General features: G+C 39.9%; 1 non-coding gene across 1 annotated transcript; it reads left to right on the top strand.

Moving 5' to 3' along the window:
- Positions 1-9,129: 9,129 nt before the first annotated feature.
- On the top strand, positions 9,130-9,237 carry LOC112731708 (small nucleolar RNA R71). Its single transcript, XR_003167474.1, has one exon. It is a non-coding gene; the product is annotated as a small nucleolar RNA R71 (small nucleolar RNA).

Genomic DNA, 9,237 nt, shown 5'->3' with positions numbered 1-9,237 from the left:
TTGATGGAAAACATGCTTCTTTGACCTTACATTTGCTAATATTAAATCCTCTCTTATTACCATTAGATGCCTTGATATGTGTGTTAAGTGATTTCAGAGATTACAGGGCAGGAATGGCTCAGAGGATGAAAAGGAAGCATGCAAAAGTGGAAGGAATACAAGAAGTTAGAGAAATTGCTAAGCTGTCCAGCCTGACCTCTTCGCACTCAAATGGCTATAACTTTAGCTACAGAGATCCAAACGATGCGGTTTCAGTTGCGTTGGAAAGCTAACGTCCGGGGCTTCGATTTGATATATAATATGCTATAGTTTCCCTGACGCTAGGTGACGCGACCGCGTGATCCATGCGGCCGCGTCGCAGTGACGGAAATCAGCGCATTAAAATTCGAAACCAGCGAATCTGGACTGTTTCTGACCCAGTTCGCGGCCCAGAAAACACATATTAGAGGCTATAAAGTGGGGGATTGCATCCATTCATGAGGAGGCTTTTCATATTCACAATTTTAGGAGTATATGTAGTTTTTAGAGAGAGAGAGGTTCTCTCCTCTCTCTTAGGATTAGGATTTAGGACTTCTCTTAGTTTTAGGAGTGACTCTCAATCCAGGTTCAATGTTCTTTTTATTTATTTCTCCAATTTAATTTGTATGTCAGATTTAAGTTCTTTTGTGAATGCAATTCGAGGTATTTTCAGACTTAATTTTGCTTTGCTTTATTTATATGAATGCTTTTAATTTAATTTAGATATTTTCCCTTTTGGTCTTGGTTAAGAAATCAGTAACTCAGGAATTATCCAACTCAATAGCATAATTGATAATTGTTATCCTTGCTAATTGAATTGATCTTCAATAATCCCAATCTTTTCTTAGGAATTAACTAGGATTCAAAGATCTAACTAATTAGTCGCTTGACCTTCCCTTGTTATAGCAAAGGTTAACTAAGTGGAATTAAGATTCAGTTTTCATCATCATTGATAAGGATAACTAGACTGGACTTCCAATTTCTCATACCTTGCCAAAAGTTTATTTTACAGTTATTTATTTATTTTATTTGTCATTTAAATATATCTGTGCTCATTGCCCAGGCTCCAAAACCCCCAAATTTACAAAACTCATAACCAATTATAAGAACATACTTGTGACAACCAAAACGTTTGTACGAAGGGATTTCTGTCGGTTATCAATTTCAAAGGGGTTTGTTACTTGTGACAACCAAAACGTTTGTACGAAGGGATTTCTGTCGGTTTAGAGACTATATCTACAACGCGACTGTTTTTAGGAAATTCTTTACTGGAAAAAATCACGACGTCACTTATTCATACCACACATGCACACAGAGAATATAAAGACAATCATGCAAAATAAAGTGCTGGAAAAAAAGGAGAGGAAAAGAAACTTTACAATCTTGTAGTCCATCTTCTCTATTGTTGTTATTTTCTTCTTATTCTTCCCTTTCCCTTGCCAAACTCAGAATTCTTGCTCATCCTCAAGCAACAATAAGAACAATGGCTGTGGGGCTAAGATGGATCATGAATGTCTTATACAATGAAATGTTAGTAGCACATGTGTTTTAAGTAAGCAAAATTAAAGATAACAATCAAGGCACAAGAGATAGAGACATTTTGATTGCATAGATAAGAAGGTGTGCACAATACATTGCATAGAAGATAAGTGGCACACCAAACTTATTGTGACACTTTCACTTGGAATTAATGCAAGTATCGGTAAGGATTGGAAGAAAATTTTTTTGTTGCATAGCAACACCAAACTTAGAATGCAATCCTATGTCCATTTTATTTGAAATAAGACTAAATAAAACTGTTGTATGTTAAATACAATCACCAAGCCAAGAATCTTGTCATGAATAAAGCTCTCTTGGTGATGTATTAACAAACACAGTTAATAAAAGAAAGCATTAAAAAACACGTAAATGAATAAAGAGGAAACTAAAATGTTAAACCAAAAGAGAAAAATAAAATTGCAGAGGCATTATGATTATGCAAGCAAGTGGTGTTGCTTGAATAAATTGCATAGAAAAATAAGTGGCACACCAAACTTAGAATCTTGGTGTGTCACTTTCATTTTTAATTTGATGCAATCATCCAAAAAGATTGAAAACAATTTGTTGCAAGGCAACACCAAACTTAGAATGTAACCATATGCCAATTTATTGAATTTAAACAAAGCAAAGAAAGAAAAAAAAAGCAGAGAAGAAATGTTACCTACGGTTGGGTTACCTCCCAACAAGTGCTCTTTTAGTGTCATTAGCTTGACATGTTGTTCTTCACTTTTTTCCTCTTCTTCTAGTTTGTTAAGAGGAATGACCTCAAAGGAGGGAAAGATTCAGCTAGTATCCCTTGTCTTGGCCTTTCCTCAGCAAGCTTCCTTTTGCAAATGGCTTGATTGATCTTGCTTGCTGGATTAGGGACAGAATTGGTGTTCTTGCTAGTTGCCTTCACTTCTTTGGATTCAAGACTTGGTTGCTGTGTGATTGTTGGAGTTTTGTATTCATCCAGAGCCTTTTGAAATGGTGGTTCTATGAACTCTTCCTTCGTGTATGGTGCACGAATTTGTGATCTCTGGTAATGGCTCCAAAAACTTGGTGCACTAATCTCAATTCATAATTTATCACAACTTCGATACAACTAACCAGCAAGTGCACCGGGTCGTCCAAGTAATAAACCTTACGTGAGTAAGGGTCGATCCCACGGAGATTGTTGGTATGAAGTAAGCTATGGTCACCTTGTAAATCTCAGTCAGGCGGATATAAAATAATTATGGAGTTTTTGAAATTAAATAATAGAAGAAGGATAGAAATACTTATGTAAATCATTGGTGAGAATTTCAGATAAGCGCATAGAGATGCTTTTGTTCCTCTGAACCTCTGCTTTCCTGCTGTCTTCATCCAATCAGTCTTACTCCTTTCTATGGCTGGCTTTATGTAAGGGCATCACCGTTGTCAATGGCTACATCCCATCCTCTTGTGAAAATGGTCCAAATGCTCTGTCACAGCACGGCTAATCATCTGAGGTTCTCGATCATACTGGAATAGGATTTACTATCCTTTTGCGTCTGTCACTACGCCCAGCACTCGCGAGTTTGAAGTACGTCACAGTCATTCAATCCCAGAGTCCTACTCAGAATACCACAGACAAGGTTTAGACTTTCCAAACTCTCATGAATGCCACCATCAATCTAGCTTATACCACGAAGATTCTGATTAAGAGATCCAAGAGATAATCATTCACTCGAAGGTAGAACGGAAGTGGTTGTCAGGCACGCGTTCATAGGGAATGATGATGATTGTCACGTTCATCACATTTAGGTTGAAGTGCGAATGAATATCTTAGAAGCGGAATAAGTTGAGTTGAATAGAAAAACAGTAGTACTTTGCATTAATCTTTGAGGAACAGCAGAGCTCCACACCTTAATCTATGGAGTGTAGAAACTCTACCGTTGAAAAATACATAAGTGAATAGAGGGTAGGCATGGCCGAAGGGCCAGCCCCCAAAACGTGATCACAGGATCAGAAATACAATCCAGGATGATCCGAAGAAGTCAAATACAATAGTAAAAAGTCCTATTTATACTAAACTAGTTACTAGGGTTTACAGAAGTAAGTAATTGATGCATAAATCCACTTCCGGAGCCCACTTGGTGTGTGCTTGGGCTGAGCTTGAAGTCTACACGTGGAGAGGTCATTCTTGGAGTTGAACGCCAGCTTTTGTGCCAGTTTGGGCGTTGAACTCTACTTTGCAACTTGTTTCTGGCGCTGAACGCCAGAATTGGGCAGAGAGCTGGCGTTGAACGCCAGTTTGTGTCATCTAAACTTGGCCAAAGTATAGATTATTATATATTGCTAGAAAGCCCTGGATGTCTACTTTCCAACGCAATTAGAAGCGCGCCATTTCGAGTTTTGTAGCTCCAGAAAATCCACTTTGAGTGCAGGGAGGTCAGAATCCAACAGCATCAGCAGTCCTTCTTCAACCTCTGAATCTGATTTTTGCTCAAGTCCCTCAATTTCAGCCAGAAAATACCTGAAATCACAGAAAAACACACAAACTCATAGTAAAGTCCAGAAATGTGAATTTAACATAAAAACTAATGAAAACATCCCTAAAAGTAACTAGATTCTACTAAAAACATACTAAAATAATGCCAAAAAGCGTATAAATTATCCGCTCATCACAACACCAAACTTAAATTGTTGCTTGTCCCCAAGCAACTGAAAATCAAATAGGATAAAAAGAAGAAAATATACTATAAATTCCAAACTATCAATGAAACATAGCTTCAATCAGATGAGCGGGACTTATAGCTTTTTGCCTCTTGAATAGTTTTGGCATCTCACTTTATCCATTGAGGTTCAGAATAATTGGCATCTATAGGAACTCAGAATTCAGATAGTGTTATTGATTCTCCAAGTTCAGTATGATGATTCTTGAACACAGCTGTTTTATGAGTCATGGCCGTGGCCCTAAGCACTTTGTTTTCCAGTATTACCACCGGATACATAAATGCCACAGACACATAATTGGGTGAACCTTTTCAGATTGTGACTCAGCTTTGCTAAAGTCCCCAATTAGAGGTGTCCAAGGTTCTTAAGCACACTCTTTTTTTTTGCTATGGACCTTGACTTTAACCGCTCAGTCTCAAGTTTTCACTTGACACCATCACGCCACAAGCACATGGTTAGGGACAGCTTGATTTAGCCGCTTAGACCAGGATTTTATTCCTTTAGGCCCTCCTATCCACTGATGCTCAAAGCCTTGGGATCCTTTTTATTACCCTTGCCTTTTGGTTTTAAGGGTTACTGGCTTTTTGCTCTTGCCTTTTGGTTGTAAGAGCTTTTGGCTTTTTCTGCTTGCTTTTTCTTTTTCTTTCTATTTTTTTTCGCTATTTTTTTCTGCAAGCTTTGTTCTTTGCTGCTTTTTCTTGCTTCAAGAATCATTTTTATGATTTTTCAGATTATCAAATAACATGTCTCCTTGTCATCATTCTTTCAAGAGCCAACATATTTAACATTCTTAAACAACAACTTCAAAAGATATATGCACTGTTCAAGCATTCATTCAGAAAACAAGAAGCATTGTCACCACATCAATATAATTAAACTAAGTTCAAGGATAAATTTGAAACTCATGTACTTCTTGTTCTTTTGAATTAAAACATTTTTTTATTTAAGAGAGGTGATGGATTCATAGGACATTCATAACTTTAAGACAAAGTTACTAACTACTAATGATCATGTAATGAAGACACAAACATGGATAAGCACTTATCATAGAAAATGAAAAACAGAGAATGTAAGAACAAGGAATGAGTCCACCTTAGTGATGGTGGCGTTTCCTTCTTGAGGAACCAATGATGTCCTTGAGCTCTTCTATGTCTCTTCCTTGTCTTTGTTGCTCATCCCTCATTGCTTTTTTATCTTCTCTTATTTCATGAAGGATGATGGAGTGCTCTTGATGTTCCACCCTTAGTTGTCCCATGTTGGAACTTAATTCTCCTAGGGAGGTGTTGATTTGCTCCCAATAGTTTTGTGGAGGGAAATGCATTGGAGGCATCTCCGGGATCTCATGGTGATGAGCTTCATGCGCCTCTTGAGCTCCATGAATGGGCTCTCTTGCTTGCTCCATCCTTTTCTTAGTGATGGGCTTTTCTTCCTCAATGGGAATGTCTCCTTCTATGAAAGCTCCAGCTGAGTAACATATATGGCAAATAAGATGAGGAAAAGCTAGCCTTGCCCCAGGGGAGGGCTTTTCGGTTTTTTTGTAGAGTTCAAGGGAGATGACTTCATGAACTTCTACTTCCTCTCCAATCATGATGCTATGAATCATGATGGCCCGATCCACAATAACTTCGGATCGGTTGCTAGTGGGGATAATGGAGCGTTGTATGAACTCTAACCATCCTCTAGCTACAGGCTTGAGGTCCAGTCTTCTTAGTTGAACTGGCTTGCCTTTGGAGTCAATCTTCCATTGAGCTCCTTCCACACATATGTCCATGAGGACTTGGTCCAACCTTTGATTAAAGTTGACCCTTCTAGTGTAGGGGCGCTCATCTCCTTGCATCATAGGCAAGTCAAACGCCAACCTCACATTCTCCGGACTAAAATCTAAGTATTTCCCCCGAACCATTGTAACATAATTCTTTGGATTCGGGATCTTACTTTGATCATGGTTCCTAGTGATCCATGCATTGGCATAGAACTCTTGAACCATTAGGATGCGGACTTGTTGGATGGGGTTTGTTAGAACTTCCCAACCTCTTCTTTGGATTTCATGTCAGATCTCCGGATACTCATTTTTCTTGAGTTTGAAAGGGACCTCGGGGATCACCTTCTTCTTGGCCACAACATCATAGAAGTGGTCTTGATGAGCTTTGGAGATGAATCTTTCCATCTCCCATGACTCGGAGGTGGAAGCTTTTGTCTTCCCTTTCCCTTTTCTAGAGGATTCTCCGGTTTTAGGTGCCATCAATGGTAATGGAAAAACAAAAAGCTTATGCTTTTACCACACCAAACTTAGAATTTTGCTCGCCCTCGAGCAAGAAAAGAAAGAATAGATGAAGAAGAAGAAGAAATGGAGGAGAGGGAGAAGGGGTTGTGTTTCGGCCAAGAAGAGCAAAGAGGGTTGTGTTGTGTGAAAATGATGAAGAATGGAGGGTTATATATAGGGAAGGGAGGGGGGGTAAGTTCGGCCATTTGGGGTGGGTTTGGGTGGGAAATTGATTTTTGAATTTTGAAGGTAGGTGGAGTTTATGTGGTAGGTTTACGGGGAAGAGTGTATGGATGTGAGTGGTGAAGAGGTGATGGGGAAGAGAGATTGAGGTGTTTGGTGAAGGGTTTTGGAGAAGAGTGTTTATAGGATTGTGTGAAAGAGGGGTGAGAAGAAGTGAGTGGAGGTAGGTGGGGCTCCTATGGGGTCCACAGATCCTGAGGTGTTCAAGGATTTACAACCTTGCACCAAATTAGGCATGCAAAATGCCCTTCCACACAACTCTGGGCGTTCAGTGCCAGATTGGTGCTTGTTCTAGGCGTTGAACGCCCATTTGTTGCCCATTTCTGGCATTGAACGCCAGAACCATGCTTGTTCTGGGCGTTCAGCGCCAGCTCTTCTCCAGGGTGCATTTCTGGCGTTCAAACGCCCAGATGCTGCCCATTTCTGGCGTTCAGCACTAGAACCATGCTCTGTTCTGGTGTTGAACGCCCAAAACATGCTTCTTACTAGCGTTTAAACGCCAGTAAGGTCTTCCTCCAGGGTGTGATTTTTCTTCTGCTGTTTTTGATTTCGTTTTCAATTTTTATATTTATTTTGTGACTCCACATGATCATGAACCTAATAAAACATGAAAAATAATGAAAATAGAAATTAGATAAATAAAAATTGTGTTGCCTCCCAACAATCGCTTCTTTAATGTCAATAGCTTGACAGTGGGCTCTCATGGAGCCTCACTGATGTTCAGAGCATTGTTGAGACTCCCCAACACCAAACATAGAGTTTGGATATGGGAGTTCAACACCAAACTTAGAGTTTAGTTGTGGCCTCCCAACACCAAACTTAGAGTTTGACTGTGGGGGCTCTGGTTGACTCTGCAATGAGAGAAGCTTACTGTGCTTCCTCTCCATGGGTATAGAGAGAGATCTTTGAGTTTTAAACACAAGGTTGTCCTCATTTAATTGAAGGATCAATTCTCCTCTGTCCACATCAATCACAGCTCTTGCTGTGGCTAGGAAGGGTCTTCCAAGGATGATGAATTCATCCTCATCCTTCCCAGTATCCAGGACTATGAAATCAGCAGGGATGTAATGGCCTTCAACCTTTACTAGCACGTCCTCTACTTATCCATAGGCCTGTTTTCTTGAATTGTCTGCCATCTATAATGAGATTTTGGCAGCTTGCACCAGTTTCTCTATTACAGAGAGGGGCATGAGGTTTATCCCTAAACCAAGGTCACACAGAGCCTTTTCAAAGATCATGGTGCCTATGGTACAAGGTAGTAAGAACTTTCCAGGATCCTGTTTCTTCTGCAGTAATCTCAGTTGATCCAGATCACTTAGTTCATTGGTGAACAAGGGAGGTTCATCTTCCCAAGTCTCAATACCAAATAATTTGGCATTCAGCTTTATGATTGCACCAAGGTGCTTGGTAACTTGCTCTTCAGTAACATCCTCATTCTCTTCAGAAGAGGAATACTCATCAGAGCTCATGAATGGCATAAGGAGGTTTAATGGAATCTCTATGGTCTCTAGATGAGCCTCAGATTCCTTTGGTTCCTCAGAGGGAAACTCCTTATTGATCACCGGACGTCCCAGGAGGTCTTCCTCCTTGGGATTCACGTCCTTTCCTTCCTTCATAGGTTCGGCCATGGTGATTAATTCAATGGCCTTGCACTCTCCTTTTGGATTTTCTTCTGTATTGCTTGGGAGAGTACTAGGAGGGATTTCAGTGATCCTTTTACTCAGCTGGCCTACTTGTGCTTCCAAATTTCTAATGGAAGACCTTGTTTCATTCATGAAACTTACAGTGGCCTTGGACAGATCAGAGACTAAGTTTGCTAAATTAGAGGTATTTTGTTCAGAGTTCTCTGTCTGTTGCTGAGTAGATGATGGAAAAGGCTTGCTATTGCTAAACCTGTATCTTCCACAATTATTAAAGCCTTGTTGAGGCTTTTGTTGATCCTTCCATGAGAGATTTGGATGATTTCTCCATGATGGATTATAGGTGTTTCCATAAGGTTCACCTAAGTAATTTACCTCTACTATTGCAGGGTTCTCAGGATCGTAAGCTTCTTCTTCAGAAGCTGCCTCTTGAGTACTGTTGGATGCAGCTTGCATTCCATTCAGACTCTGAGAAATCATATTGACTTGCTGAGTCAATATTTTATTCTGAGCCAATATGGCATTCAGAGTATCAATTTCAAGAACTCCCTTCTTCATAGGCGTCCCATTACTCACAGGATTCCTCTCAGAAGTGTACATGAACTGGTTATTAGCAACCATGTCAATGAGTTCTTGAGCTTCTGCAGGCGTTTTCTTTAGGTGAATGGATCCACCTGCAGAGGTGTCAAATGACATTTTAGATAATTCAGACAGACCATCATAGAATATATCCAGGATGGTCCATTCTGAAAGCATGTCAGAAGGACACTTTTTGGTCAGTTGCTTGTATCTCTCCCAAGTTTCATAGAGGGATTCACCTTCCTTCTGTCTGAAGGTTTGAACATCCACTCTAAGCTT

The sequence above is a fragment of the Arachis hypogaea genome, chromosome 12 (assembly GCF_003086295.3).
Source record: "Arachis hypogaea cultivar Tifrunner chromosome 12, arahy.Tifrunner.gnm2.J5K5, whole genome shotgun sequence".
Classification (NCBI taxonomy): Eukaryota; Viridiplantae; Streptophyta; class Magnoliopsida; order Fabales; family Fabaceae; genus Arachis; species Arachis hypogaea.
This window is presented reverse-complemented; position numbering and strand designations above follow the sequence as displayed.